The sequence below is a fragment of the Mobula hypostoma genome, chromosome 23, assembly GCF_963921235.1.
Source record: "Mobula hypostoma chromosome 23, sMobHyp1.1, whole genome shotgun sequence".
NCBI classification, from domain to species: domain Eukaryota; kingdom Metazoa; phylum Chordata; class Chondrichthyes; order Myliobatiformes; family Myliobatidae; genus Mobula; species Mobula hypostoma.
Window position 1 is genome coordinate 37,317,801 of NC_086119.1, and position 14,320 is coordinate 37,332,120.

Genomic DNA, 14,320 nt, shown 5'->3' on the forward strand with positions numbered 1-14,320 from the left:
AAAGAATAGAGGCCTTGCTCTACCCAATTTAAGATTATATTATTGGGCAATTAACATACAAAATCTCACGTTCTGGTTTTATTATATTAATCGTGAGGATTGTTTATTATGGGTCTTTTTGGAAGCCAATTCTGTCACAAAATTTTCTATTATTTCTCTTCTCGGATCCTCTCTTCCTTTATCTTTGAATAAATTAACTGACAGTTTGGTGGTTAAACACATTTTGAGGATCTGGCTACAGTTTAGAAAACATTTCGGTTTATTGAGATTTTCTCTTTCTAGTCCTAATTTTTCTAATTTTTTTAAAAACCATCTACAACTAATCTGTTTTTTTAGCGAATGGGATAGATTAGGTATTAAACAATTTCAGGATCTGTTTGTTGGAGGGCATCTTTCTTCTTTTGAGCAGCTCGCAGTGAAACATAACCTATCAAATACCCACATTTTTCGATATCTACAGATTAGAGATCTTTTAAGATCTAAACTACATATATTTCCTACCAGCCCAGAAAAGAACATAATAGATGTAATTTTTAATTTGAAACTTTTTGATAATGGCACAGTATCTTATATTTATGGCCTGTCGTTGGGATTGAGAATGGCTCCTTTAGACAAAATTAAAAAAGATTGGGAAAAGGATTTACAGACTTCATTATCTGATGAGACCCGGAGGGCTATTTTCAAAATGGTTAATTCTTCATCATTACGTGCTCGTCATTCCCTCCTACAATTTAAAGTGGTACATAGGGCTCATATGTCTAAAGACAAGCTGTCTCGTTTTTTTTGCAGATGTATCTCCTTATTGTGACAGATGTAATAATGGAGGGGCTTCATTAATTCATATGTTTTGGTCATGTTCGTGCCTTGAAAAATATTGGAAAGATGTATTCCAAACTTTTTCTGTATTTAAAGTTAATTTTAAGTCCAATCCTTTGACTGCCTTATTTGGTATTGTTAAGGAAAGAGCTAAAATTTTGGAGCCTTCTCATTTGCAGGTACTGGCTCTTATGGCTAGGAGGGCGATCTTGCCTAAATGGAAGGAGGTTGTCCCCCCCCCCCCCACACATGCTCAATGATTATGCAATGCTGTGTCATAAGACCATAAGACATAGGAGCAGAATTAGGCCACCTGGCCCATCGAGTCTGCTCTGCCATTCAATCATGCCTGATCCTTCTTTTTACTCCTCCTCAATCTCAGTTGCCAGCCTTCTCCCTGTAACCTTTGATGCCATGTCCAATCCAGAACCTATCAATCTCTGTCTTAAATACACCCAACGACCTGGCCTCCACACTGAATATGGCAACAAATTCCACAGATTCACCACATGTTTAAATTTAGAGAAGATTCGTTGTTTGATTTCTGATTCTAATTAAGATTTTCAAACATTATGGGGACCCTTTGTGAACTATTTTGAAAATCTTTGAATTGTTATTGTTATTAAAATATATATCTGGGCTATTATTATAAAACACTATATGGTAAAGTCCTCTTTTTTTGTTTTCTTTTTACCAACCAGCTTTGTCTTGGTAGTGGGTGTAGATTATAATATAATTAACCGTATTATTGTATTTTATAATTCCATTTATTTTATTCGATTGATCATGAATATGGGATACCGTGATTGTATCAGTGTGATTTATATATAGTGCATTATGTGCTACCTTATTTTGGTTTATAATAAGTATCCTTATGAATTCTGTATTTATGTATATAAAATTTAATAAATTTAATAAAAATATTGGAAAAAGAAAAGAGAAGGGTAAAGTCTAATGCTTACCCATACCCAAAGGATTGGGTTAATCAGTGGCAAACTGTGCATTGTGGAGTCGTGTTTGTCCTTCGTATGATATGTGGATTTCATGACAGTCACTTTGTGAATTCACTCTTTGTGGACGTCGGAATAGAATTCCTCGGCTGGGATCTTCGGTAACTGTTTCCTCGCTCGCTAGCCGTGGAACCTTTGGAATTCGTTGTGATTGCCTCGTCGCTGCACTGTGAATCCACAAGTTTCTCCTCTCACCGATTTCATGAATTACTGGGACTCTCTGAACTGCCACTTTACGACTGTGCTTGAGTAAGATTTGTTAAGAACGAGTTCTAAGTTTGACTGTAAGGGAGCTATAGACACATAACACTTAACTTCTGTTTAAGAAAGTAGTTTATTTAATTTTCTATATTTTTGAGTAGATGTAAATAACTATAGTGATTTTAATATTAAAACCTGACTCAATTTGTTATCTCTTGCTGCCGGTACGTTACGGAATTGTAACAGGCCAAATAGCCTAATTCTGTTCTTATATTTTATGGCTTATGGTCTTATTTCCTTAGACTCAGTAAGTTGAATTTCCACCACCTTCGCCAGCTCATGAAGCAAGCCTGTTTGCCAGTAATTTTCCATGTAAGCTATCCTCCCCAGATTTCCATCAGCTACACATTCCCCCTCTCCTAGGTCTACCACTCAATTACTCATGGGAAGATATTTATAGTGACTATTTAAAGTATCAACTGAAATCAAGCTGTATGTCTTTGAGATGGAATTTGTCACCAGAAAACTCACACGGTCACAAAAAGAACTCCCACAGAAGTCACCACAGGTGACGATTGACCCAAGATCATTGAACTTAAGGGGCAGCAGCTCAAGTAACTGTGCTGGTCTAACTGCAGCAGCGACATATTGTTGGTTGCAACAAAGTGGTGATCCTGAACAATGATTTGTGGTGTGTTGGGTGGGTATGAATACAATTAGGCCAATATAACGGAGGAACTCAAATGCAATGCATCCACACTGAAATAGATCTTCACCATTTGCTGAAAGGGTCTAAGATAACGAGAAAAATCCATACTCTCTGTTTGTTGCTGCCATCAGGAAGGAGGTACAGGAGTCTCAGGAACCAAACCATTAGGTTCAGGAACAGATATTACCCATCAGCCACTAGGCTCTTGAACCTGAGGGGACAACTTCACTCACCCCATTGCTGAACTGTTCCCACAACCTATGGACTCATTTTCAAGGACTCTTCATCTCATGTTATCGATATTTATTGCTTATTTATTTACTATTATTGTTGCCTTCTGCACATTGGTTCTTTGTTCATTTTGTTGTGCTTTATATTGATTCCATAACGCTTCTTTATATTTGCTGTGAATGTCTACAAGAAAATAATATAATGCTTCTTTATATTTGCTGTGAATGTCTACAAGAAAATAATATATGGTGACATGTATGTACTTTGATAATAAATGTACTTCTGACATCCAAGTTTTTGAACTTTTAAGTCATAAGAGTTGATCCACAAATTTTGTCAATTTTGGTTAAAATTTATTGCAACAGCAGTTCCAAAGAAGAACAAGGAAGTTCAGTTTAATGATAATCGTGTTAATTAAAACATTTTCTTTAAATGATGGTGACAGTTCTCTTTGTATGAAGGGCAGGGCAGTAGAATACCATGTGTCATAAGGGCTTTGTCCTAAGTCTGCTGCCTTTCCAGCAAAACTATTGTCAGGCATTCAGGCTGGTGGAACAGGCTTTAGTGGATGCAGGCAAAGTTGGTTAGATGGTTAGGGCAAGCAGATGACTGTGGCTTCACTGTATTGTGCATTTTCCAGGCTTAATTTCTCTTTTTAAATTAATTATTCCAAATTGAGTTAACTTTAAGCCAGGACATGCTGCAAATGTTCACCTGGTCAGACAGTATCAGACGGCAGAGAAACAGAGCTGCCATTTTAAGTCAAATGTCCTCTTCATCTTCCAATGATGGTCAAAACTTACTGCATTCTGGTCAAGGATCTTCAACCTTGGACGTTAACTTGACTTTTCAGTCTACTTGTGCTGCATGTCTAGCTGAGTATTTCTGAAAATTTATTATTTCAAGTCTTCAGTGCCTGTAGTTTTTTGATTTTCTTTTGTAGTTGATTTCTAGATTAGGCTGCAGTGCCTGAATGTTTTCCAATATCTCTGGAAAATAACAAGGAGCTGAAAAAGATCAAATAAAAACTTGCAGTCTTCTCAACCCACTCAAACAACAGTAGCTGCCTCGTATGTTCTAGTCCTCTCAGTGAATGATGACCTGTTTTGAATTGCATGGCCATACCTTCTCCCCGCACCAACACGAGGTATCCCTCAGCCACAGTAATCTCATTCCTTTCTTTATATATACAGTATATCTTTGCATGAGGACCTGCTAAGTGATGACAAGGATGGATTAGTGAGTCTTGAGTTGTATGTCTTTGTACTATGATAGCTGAATTTAAGATCTATTCTATATATGTTATAAATATTTTTGTATTTCTTTATGACGTCAGCTCAATGAGTTGAATAACCACCACCTATGCCAGTTCTCAAAGCAATCCTGCTCCCCGTAAATTTCCGTGTGAGCAATTCTCCCTAGATTTAGCTCCCCCCCCACATTATACCACTTTGGAACCCAAGGTGCTGTTACAAGATTTAAAAAGCTTGCTGAGCAATGCACGTTTTAGTGTTTTAACCTTCAGATCAATATAATAAAGAGAGGACCTTTATGAAATACAGAGGAAAAAGTGCCCTCTGGTACATTCCTCTTAAGATATGACTTGAAAGCACTGGCTAAGTTGCTGAGTGGTGGATGATAACTTTGTTAAATGAAAGTATTCTTTATGAGGCCAAGACAATGACTTCATGCACAAGTGAAAGGCAACCAACACTACAACAGACAAGTTCATCATCACTTGTTGAGGGGTCAAATGTAGTCACAGGACCCAGTTCAGAAAACATTACAGGTTCGTTCAAAGGTTATGTCATGGTTCTGCGTTTATAGACTGTGAACTTTTTCAGACTTATGGTTTTTATATTTTGAGTTTTTCATCACACTGTTCCTTTTCTATTCTGTTATGCGAGGGGAGGATGTTTGGGGTTTGATGTTCTGTTAGTTTTTTGTGTGGGGAGGGATTGTTTTTTTTTGGAGGTCAATGCTCCTGTTCTGTTTTGTGCCGGGGGGTATTTTTTGGGTGGTTGATTATTGGGACGCCGTTCTTTTTTAGTATAAAGGTGGGGGTGGGTTTGATGTTTCTCTCTGAATAACTTTCACGTTCTTTCTTTGTTTTATGGCTAGCTGGAGAAGACAAATTTCTATGTTTTATAAACATAATAAATAAACCTTTGAACCTCCTCTCAGTGAGTAATGTGCTATTTTGACAACACCCTCGGTCCCACCAACATAAGATCTGATTACAGAATTTGCTTCCCTTTCTTTATATTATTTCCTCATGTTAAAAGAACTATTGAGTGATGCCAAGGGTGGATAGGTAAGCGTCATATCGTGGCAGTGTAATAAAAACAATTCATAGTTCCATAATTATTTGCCACAGACAGCTGTGAAGGCTTTGAGTCTTAATGTATTTTTAAGGCAGAGTTTAATAGATTCTTGACTGGTCAGGGTATGAAGGGACATGGGGAGAAGACAGAAATTGGGGCTGCGAGGAAGATTGAATCAGCCATGATGAAATAGAGGAGTTGACTCGATGGGCCAAATAGCCGAATTCTGTTCCTATATGTTATGGCCTTATGGTCTTATTTCCATACACTCAATAAGTTGAATTTCCACCACCTTTGCCAGCTCATGAAGCAAGCCTGTTTGCCAGTAATTTTCCATGTTAGCTATCCTCCCCAGATTTCCATCAGCTACACATTCCCCCTCGCCTAGGTCTACCACTCAATTACAAATGGGAAGATATTTATAGTGACTATTTAAAGTATCAACTGAAATCAAGCTGTATGTCTTTGCATGGCATTTGTCACCAGGAGACTCACACGGTCACAAAAAGAACTCCCACAGAAGTCACCACAGGTGACGATTGACCCAAGATCATTGAATCTAAGGGGCAGCAGCTCAACTAACTGTGCTTATCTAACTACAGCAGTGATATATTGTTGGTTACAGCAAGTAGTGATCCTGAATAATGATTTGTGGTGTGTTGGGTGGGTATGAGTACAATTAGGCCAATATAACAGATGAACTCAAATGCAATGCATCCACACTGAAATAGATCTTCACCATTTGCTGCATAGGTCTAAGATAACTAGAAAAGGCCATACTCTCTGTTTGTTGTTGCCATCAGGAAAGAGGTACAGGAGCCTCAGGACCCAAACCATTAGGTTCAGGAACAGTTATTACCCATCAGCCACTAGGCTCTTGAACCTGAGGGGACAACTTCACTCACCCTATCTCTGAACTTTTTTTCTCTCTCTCTTTTGTCTCTCTCTGTCCCTCTCACAATAACTCCTTGCCTGCTCTCTATCTTCCTCTGGTGCTCCCCTCCCCTTTCTTTCTCCCTAGGCCTCCCACCCCATGATCCACTCCCTTCTCCAGCCTTGTATCCCTTTTGCAAATCCACTTTCCAGCCCTTAGCTTCATCCCTCCCCCTCCTGTCTTCTCCTATCATTTTGGATCTCCCCCTCCTCCTCCCACTTTCAAATCTCTTACTATCTATTCTTTCAGTTAGTCCTGACGAAGGGTCTCCGCCCGAAACGTCGACTATACTTCTTCCTATAGATGCTGCCTGGCCTTCTGCATTTTGTGTATGTTGCCACAACCTATGGACTCATTTTCAAGGACTCTTCATCTCATGTTATCAATATTTCTTGCTTATTTATTTACTATTATTGTTGTCTTCTGCACATTGGTTTTTTGTTCGTTTTGTTGTGCTTTACATTGATTCTATAATGTTTCTTTATATTTGCTGTGAATGTCTACAAGAAAATAGTATATGGTGACATGTATGTACTTTGATAATAAATGTACTTCTGATTTTCAAGTTTTTGAACTTTTAGGTCATTAGGGTTGATCCACAATTTTTGCCATTTCTGGTTAAAATTTATTGCAACAGCAGTTCCAAAGAAGAACAAGGAAGTTCAGTTTAATGATAATCGTGTTAATTAAAACATTTTCTTTAAATGATGGTGACAGTTCTCTTTGTATGAAGGGCAGGGCAGTAGAATACCATGTGTCATAAGGGTTTTGTCTTAAGTCTGCTGTCTTTCCAGCAAAACCATTGTCAGGCATTCAGGCCGGTGGAACAGGTTTTAGTGGTTGCACGCAAAGATGGCTAGATGGTTAGGACAAGCAGATGCTTGTTGCTTCACTGTATTGTGCATTTTCCAGGATTAATTTCTCTTTTTAAATTAATTATTCCAAATTGAGTTAACTTTAAGCCAGGACGTGCTGGAAATGTTCACCTGGTCAGACAGTATCAGACGGCAGAGAAACAGAGCTGCCATTTTAAGTCAAATGTTGTCTTCATCTTCCAATGATGGTCAAAACTTACTGCATTCCGGTCAAGGATCTTCATTCTTCGATGTCAACTTGACTTTTCTGTCTACTTGTGTATTTTGTCTAGTTGAGTATTTTTGGAAATTTTTATTTCAGGTCTTCAGTGCCTGTAGTTTTTTTTTGATTTTCTTTTGGAGTTGATTTCTAGATTAGGCTGCAGTGTCTGAATGCTTTGCAATATCTCTGAAAAATAACAAGGAGCTGAAAAAGATCAAATAAAAACTTGCAGTCTTCTCAACCCACTCAAACAACAGTAGCTGCCTCGTATGTTCTAGTCCTCTCAGTGAATGATGACCTGTTTTGAATTGCCTGGCCATACCTTCTCTCCCACAGCAGCACGAAGTATCCCTCAGCCATAGTAATCTCATTCCTTTTTTATATATACAGTATATCTTATGCATGAGGAACTGCTAAGTGATGCCAAGGATGGATAAGTGAGTCTTGAGTAGTATGTCTTTGTACTATGATAGCTGAATTTAAGAACTATCTTATATATGTTATAAATATTTTTGTATTTCTTTATGACGTTAGCTCAGTGAGTTGAATAACCACCACCTATGCCAGTTCTCAAAGCAGTCCTGTTCCCAGTAAATTTCCATGTGACCTATTCTCCCTAGATTTAGCTCTCCCCACATTATACCACTCACTTACTCACAGGGGAACAGTTTTCAGGGGCCCCGTCCATGCCCACTACAAGAAGCATTGTTACAGGAAAGCAGCATCCATCATCAGGGAACCCACCACCCAGGATATGCTCTCTTCTTGCTGCTGTCATCAGGAAGAAGGTGGACAAGACTCAGGACTCACTCCACCAAGTTCAGAAACAGCTATTACCCCTCAATCATCGGGCTCCTGAACCGAAGGGGATAACGTCACTCCATTTGGTCTGTCATTGAAATGCTCCCATATCCTATGGACTCAACTTCAAGGACTCTTCATCTCATGTTCCCAATATTTATTGCTTATTTATTTATTATTGTTATTTCTTTGTTTTTGCATTTGCACAGTTCAATGACTTTTACTCACTGGTTGAGTGCCCAAGTTGGTGTGGTCTTTCATTGATTCCATTATGTTTTATTATTCTATTACAGATTTATTGAGTACACCAGCAAAAAATGAATCTCAGGGTTGTATATGGTGACATTATGTACTTTGATAATAAGTTTACTTTGAACTTTGAACCAGGCAAGGTATGTTCAAACCTCTTAAAAGGCAACTGAGATATGAAGGGGTAGTGTGATTTCCAGGGCACTTGAGAGAAATGGGGTAAAAAGTGGCATGGGGTAGAAGGAAGGGGGAAGGGAAAAGGACCAGAGACGTAAAAATTGGAAGGGTGAAGAGAGCGTATGAGGTGAGGTAGATATGGTTAAAACCAATCTAGGAGATTCATTGGTTTATGTCTGCAGTTTACAACTCAGAGATTCAGCTTCTCCAGATAGCCATGAAATAAAGAAAACCATTGGAAGTAGTTCAAAGTAAAACATCAACCCCACCTCCCCACACACACAAAAAATATCTTGCAAGCAGCAACATGATCAACCACCCACTCCCGTAATGCCTCCCCCATGTGAAAAAAATCGTGCCAAATGGCAGGAAGAACGTCAAATCCCAAACTTCCGAACTTTCCCTCGCACAAAAATAACTAACAAACCGCACCAAATAGCAACAAGTAAGAATGGGCAAAAACAAAGAATGTGAAAAAACAGAGATTGAAAGAGTCCACTATCCAATCCATAAATTGTAAACCTTCAGTAATATCGTCTGACAGAATCAGTGAACGCAGAGGCCTTCCGAGATCCATCACAAACAGACACCTTATCGGGCAGCAGCGAGCAAGAGGCAGGTAGATGGTGCTGAACACTCACTCGTCTCCCCATTCGCCTCGATGTTTCAATCTTCCTCTACGCTGTAATCGGCAAGGTTGGTGAGAAATGGAGTTGATCACAGGCTCGCTGAGCTTCTTCGGAGTGAGGCCACTTGTGCTCGCCTCCTGGAGTTTTCTCAGAGGCGGCAAAGTGCGCGATCACTCTATCGATATCCAGTGAATAAAGACCAAACATGGCAGAAGGGATAGATCTAGTTATCAAAAACATCTACGATCCCACTGATGGGTAAAGTATAAACCTTGGACAAAATTCCTAACAGTGTTTGGCTAGTCCTTGTTCAATGAGCAGACTGGGAATTGTTCCATGGTCTACCCTTTATTGTATTTGCATGTTTTAACTATCGTAGGGCAGCTCCGTTTTCCTCTGTCAGCTCCTGACTGGCTTAAGGGAGTACAGAAGTGGCTTCAGGATATTCAGACATTTTACTTTTTGCTCTATTCCTGGCCTGGCCACCCAAATATGCAGAGTAGCCCCACTGGAAAAGTTATTCACACCCATTTTCAGATAACCAGCTTTTCTATTTCATGCCAAAACTAATCCTTTCTATAACAAAGACATAACCTATAAAATTAACTTTGTTTTTCCTTTCCTGGGAAAGCTGCATGACTTACATTCTCTTTTATATTGGGGTTCTAGGAACTGCTTTGCTCAGTATTTTTCCATGACCCCATGATTCATAATTTTGGTATTTTTATCTGTCTGTCTGTCTGTCTCCTTAGATCTTCCCAGATAAGACACACATTGTTATACAGAGGAGATGTCAGGGGTAAGTTTTTTACACAGAGAGTGGTGAGTGCGTGGAATGGGCTGCCAGCGGTGGTGATGGAGGTAGAAACGATAGGGTCTTTTAAGACACTCCTGGATGGATACATGGAGCTTAGAAAAATAGAGGGCTATGGGTAAGCATAGGTAATTCTACGGTAAGAACATGTTCAGCACAGTTTTGTGGGCCGAAGGGCCTGTATTGTGCTGTAGGTTTTCTATGTTTCTATGTTTCTATCCTTATCTCAATCTTTCAGAACCTTTTTTTGTAGAAATCTGTTCCTGAAAACTGTGGTGGACAGGTAGCGTTATAAGAATTGGTCCATTTAGTCCACCTTTGTTAGAAATAGTGCTAGGAAATACCCTCTGAATATTTTGTTCCTGTGGAAACAAATTTACTTGGAATGTAAGCATTTGGTTACTTAACAAAACTTCTTGAAGAAGGTAAAAAATAATTTTGCATTCATCTCCAGGGTTTTGACAACTACTGAGACAATAAGGCTACATGTTTTTGACAAAGCAGCGAAGTGCTGTTTGTTCGTGTCATTGCTTTTCAGCTATTAGCATTGCAGAAGTATCGTTTTCATCTTTAGTTGCCAAGACTGCGTTAGCTTTATCAGCTAAGAACGTTGACGTGCTAGAGATTGACAGATAGTGGTGTCAAACCCGTTGTTCAAAAGACACAACCAAACCATTCCATTTTTGCTCTCACGTACTTCAAATCACAGGCTCAAAATTGTTGAGGCTTTAATTTGGTTGCCTGGAAATCCGACCTCACTAAAATGGCTCTTTCAGCACAGTAACGATGTAAGCTGGAGGGAGTTGTAGTGGTTCCAGATGGAAGTGTTGTAAACAAAAATACTACTTCTACTTATAACAATGCTTAGTGAGGCACAGAGAGATCTGTATCTACTGACAAGTACCTTTATTGTTCAAACTAACAAGTACGTGAACTCATACACTAAATACCTTGCGTACACACCCACTAAGTATCCCTGACTCTCCTGAATAGACAAAGAATAGCAAAGGTATTACCTGGGCGAAGGAGTTTATGTTGGCCAGGCGTTCCTCATTGTCTTGATTCACTCGCCACGTGTTTCACACAGGGTTGCTTAGGTTTGTATATGCGATGGTTATTCTTCGAAGTTACCACTATCAGCACACACAAAGCATCCACTTTTATATCCATTTCTTATCAATTCAAATATCACATTCCAGTGTCATTAGCCACAGGCCATGTGTCTGTCCTTTAACACCTTGCTAACTGGCTCTGCTCCAAGCCAGCATCAATTTATTGCACTCTTCCCATCAAGTGACAGTCGATACTTTATGACTCTTTGTTCTCAATCAGCAATGAGCTCGAATCACTTCAGGCAGGCATCAACCCCAAAATTCACAAACCTATAGCCAATCAAAGAACATCTCACAAATAACTTCTTATTTGGAAATGATCTCCAGTCCAGCAGATTACCTGAAGAATCATTGTGTCTTCTTTAAAACATTGATCAAGCCCAGCATGTCAAGCTCACAAAATGGAGAATAGAGTGTCTTCACAAAATGGCAGCCTCCCTCCCCAAGCAGGCAGCAAGAACAAAGAGTGCTTCCACTGTCCTTGATTCATTTGAATTCACAGATTTGTAGATTGTCATTCTTTCTGGCCAACATCTCCCTCCTCTTGATCCAAAGATATTTATCTTAGGATCATTATCCTCCTCTATTCTGTTGACCATCCCTTGGATTGCCATGGATCCCCAGCAGGTGTGCTGCACTTACATTATAGCATTTACTTACTAAATTCATACAATTTTTATACTGGCCATCATTTTTTCAGTATTGCAAAATCATCACCCTCTACCTTTTGCATAATTTCAGCCTTCCATCTTCTAAGTTCATACACGTTAAGTAATACAATCATCAGTGTACAAAAAATTAATATTACAGCAGCATGCGAGATTATCCTCATCCATGGATGTATTTGAACATTTGATCCCCAATTCCAAAGTTTATCCCAAAAGCCTGAGTCACTCAGTATTTCATTTGCCTTTTCAGCCTGAGTCTTAATAACTTTTGTATGTTCAGTCCACTGATAACTTATCTCCTTTGCCTCCTCCACCACTCATGTCCAGTTCATTGGATTGCAAGACTTTCCTCCACCACCTTCTCCACTGCCGGTTGAGGCAAAGTTTGTCCTCCAATAGTCAAATTTAAAGTCACATCCCCAACTGCAACATTGTGACTTTCCAAAGGGGTGTATGGCATGTCTAGGGAGGGGTAGCACCTCTGGTGGGGGGGCCTGCCGTGCCCTTTTTCAGGGCAGCTCGTCCACCTTTGGTCCCCACCTGGCGTTCAGCTCTCACCTGTGGCTCCAAGTAGCTGTAGCACCCACAGCGGCCACACCCTGGTAAACCGTCTCGGCAGACGGGCCAAACCAGGTGAGGGTAGCCGACAGGTCTTCAACCCTTGGTGAGGTAGGGGATCTGCCTGTCCCAGCGTGTGAAGCCTGGCCCTGGCAGATGGAGTGGAGGAGACCGATTAATGGTCCAACAGTCAAGAAGGCAGGCCAGCAGGCATTGTTGGAGCACTAAGAGCACGACAAGGCACTTAGACGTCCTGGTCATCCACTGCAAGAGGTGGTGATCTCTTCAAACTCACCCGGCAGAAGGCAAAGGCAAACTACTGCTGTAAAATGCCATGTACATGATTTCCCAATATGTCAGAGTGGCGTGGAGGGAAATCGTCCGCCAACTGGAAATTCCAGATGCAACCTACAACGACGACGACTTTCCAAAGGACACTCTTTCCATCCCTTGGTATAACTCATGGCTGATGTTGCTATATAACATGTTCGTCCCACCAGTGAATACTGCAGAGAAGAATCATTATCCACAGGCAAAATAGACAACGAACAATTCTCATAAGTATTGAAACCACAATCCACAAGTTTTTGTCCAGACATTTCTTCCGGACAAGCCCAGTGGTTTTCCGCCTCGATGACATTTCGAAAATCTATCCCTTTTCCGATACCATTCATAACAATAGCATGTTTTGGTGGGTTGCTTAAAGATATCTAAGTATTCTCATGATATTTACCTACATTGTGAACACTTTTCAAGGAGCAAGTTAAATTATTTCCATGATGGGGAATGTGGAATACTGCACCCACATAAAACCTCCCATTACCATCATCACAAGTACCCAGTACTCCATTGGTTAGTGTAAGACTTCTAATATGACATAAGGGAACCTCTTCTCCAACCCATTCTATCAACTGCTCATCTAATATCCAATTTGGTACCTGATGTGCATCAAGTTGTAATAAATTCGTACCAAACATGGTGAGCAACCAACTAGTATATATAGCACAGATCTCTGCTTTATGTATTCCTTTAGATGGGAGGTCTATGTGGTCAATTATCAAATTTATTGTATCCTGAAGTGGTTTCAGAAATTTAAGTGAATCCAGTGTTACCTGTGATGCACTCCGGCCAATTTGACTAGTTTGCATCTGATCCTGATAATTTTCCCCAGTAATATCCCGCATTTTTGGCTGAAGAGACTGTATCTGATTTTCCAATTCTGCTATATCTAAAATATTGTCAGTTGCTAACCCGTGATGTGTAACCTGCTCTCAGTAATTCCAATAGTCCTCTCTTCTTTCTATTTTTGACTGACCTAAATTCACCCCTGCTTAGTTGTCTCCCAAGAAGGTGGGTAAATAATTGTTTTGTTGTAGATGAACACCATTCAGGCACCATTACTTCAGTTAAATTAAAAATTACCTGCACATGCTGGTACCCTGGTACCAAAATGACAAATTCCCCTAGATCTTCTAACACTAGTCCTGCCCGATTTGTACTACCATAAGACCATAAGACAGAGGAGCAGAAGTCGGCCATTCAGCCCATCGAGTCTGCTCTGCCATTTTATCATGAGCTGATCCAGTCTCCCATCTAGTCCCACCCCCCCCCGCCTTCTCACCATAACCTTTGATGCCCTGGCTACTCAGATACCTATCAATCTCTGCCTTAAATACACCCAATGACTTGGCCTCGACTGTCGCCCGTGGCAACAAATTCCATAGATTTCACCACCCTCTGACTAAAAAAATTTCTTCGCATTTCTGTTCTGAATGGGCGCCCTTCAATCCTTAAGTCATGCCCTCTCGTACTAGACTCCCCCATTATGGGAAACAACTTTGCCACATCCACTCTGTCCATGCCTTTCAACATTCGAAATGTTTCTATGAGGTCTCCCCTCATTTTTCTAAACTCCAAGGAATACAGTCCAAGAGTGGACAAACGTTCCTCATATGTTAACCCTCTCGTTCCCGGAATCATTCTAGTGAATCTTCTCTGTACGCTCTACAA

The 14,320-nt window shown here is 40.0% G+C and overlaps 1 long non-coding RNA gene across 1 annotated transcript; it reads right to left on the bottom strand.

Moving 5' to 3' along the window:
* Positions 1-3,335: 3,335 nt before the first annotated feature.
* On the bottom strand, positions 3,336-11,107 carry LOC134336689 (uncharacterized). The gene is made up of 3 exons (XR_010015852.1): positions 10,989-11,107; positions 7,301-7,488; positions 3,336-3,956 (listed from the first exon to the last, which is right to left on the bottom strand). It is a non-coding gene; the product is annotated as an uncharacterized LOC134336689 (long non-coding RNA).
* Positions 11,108-14,320: the final 3,213 nt, after the last annotated feature.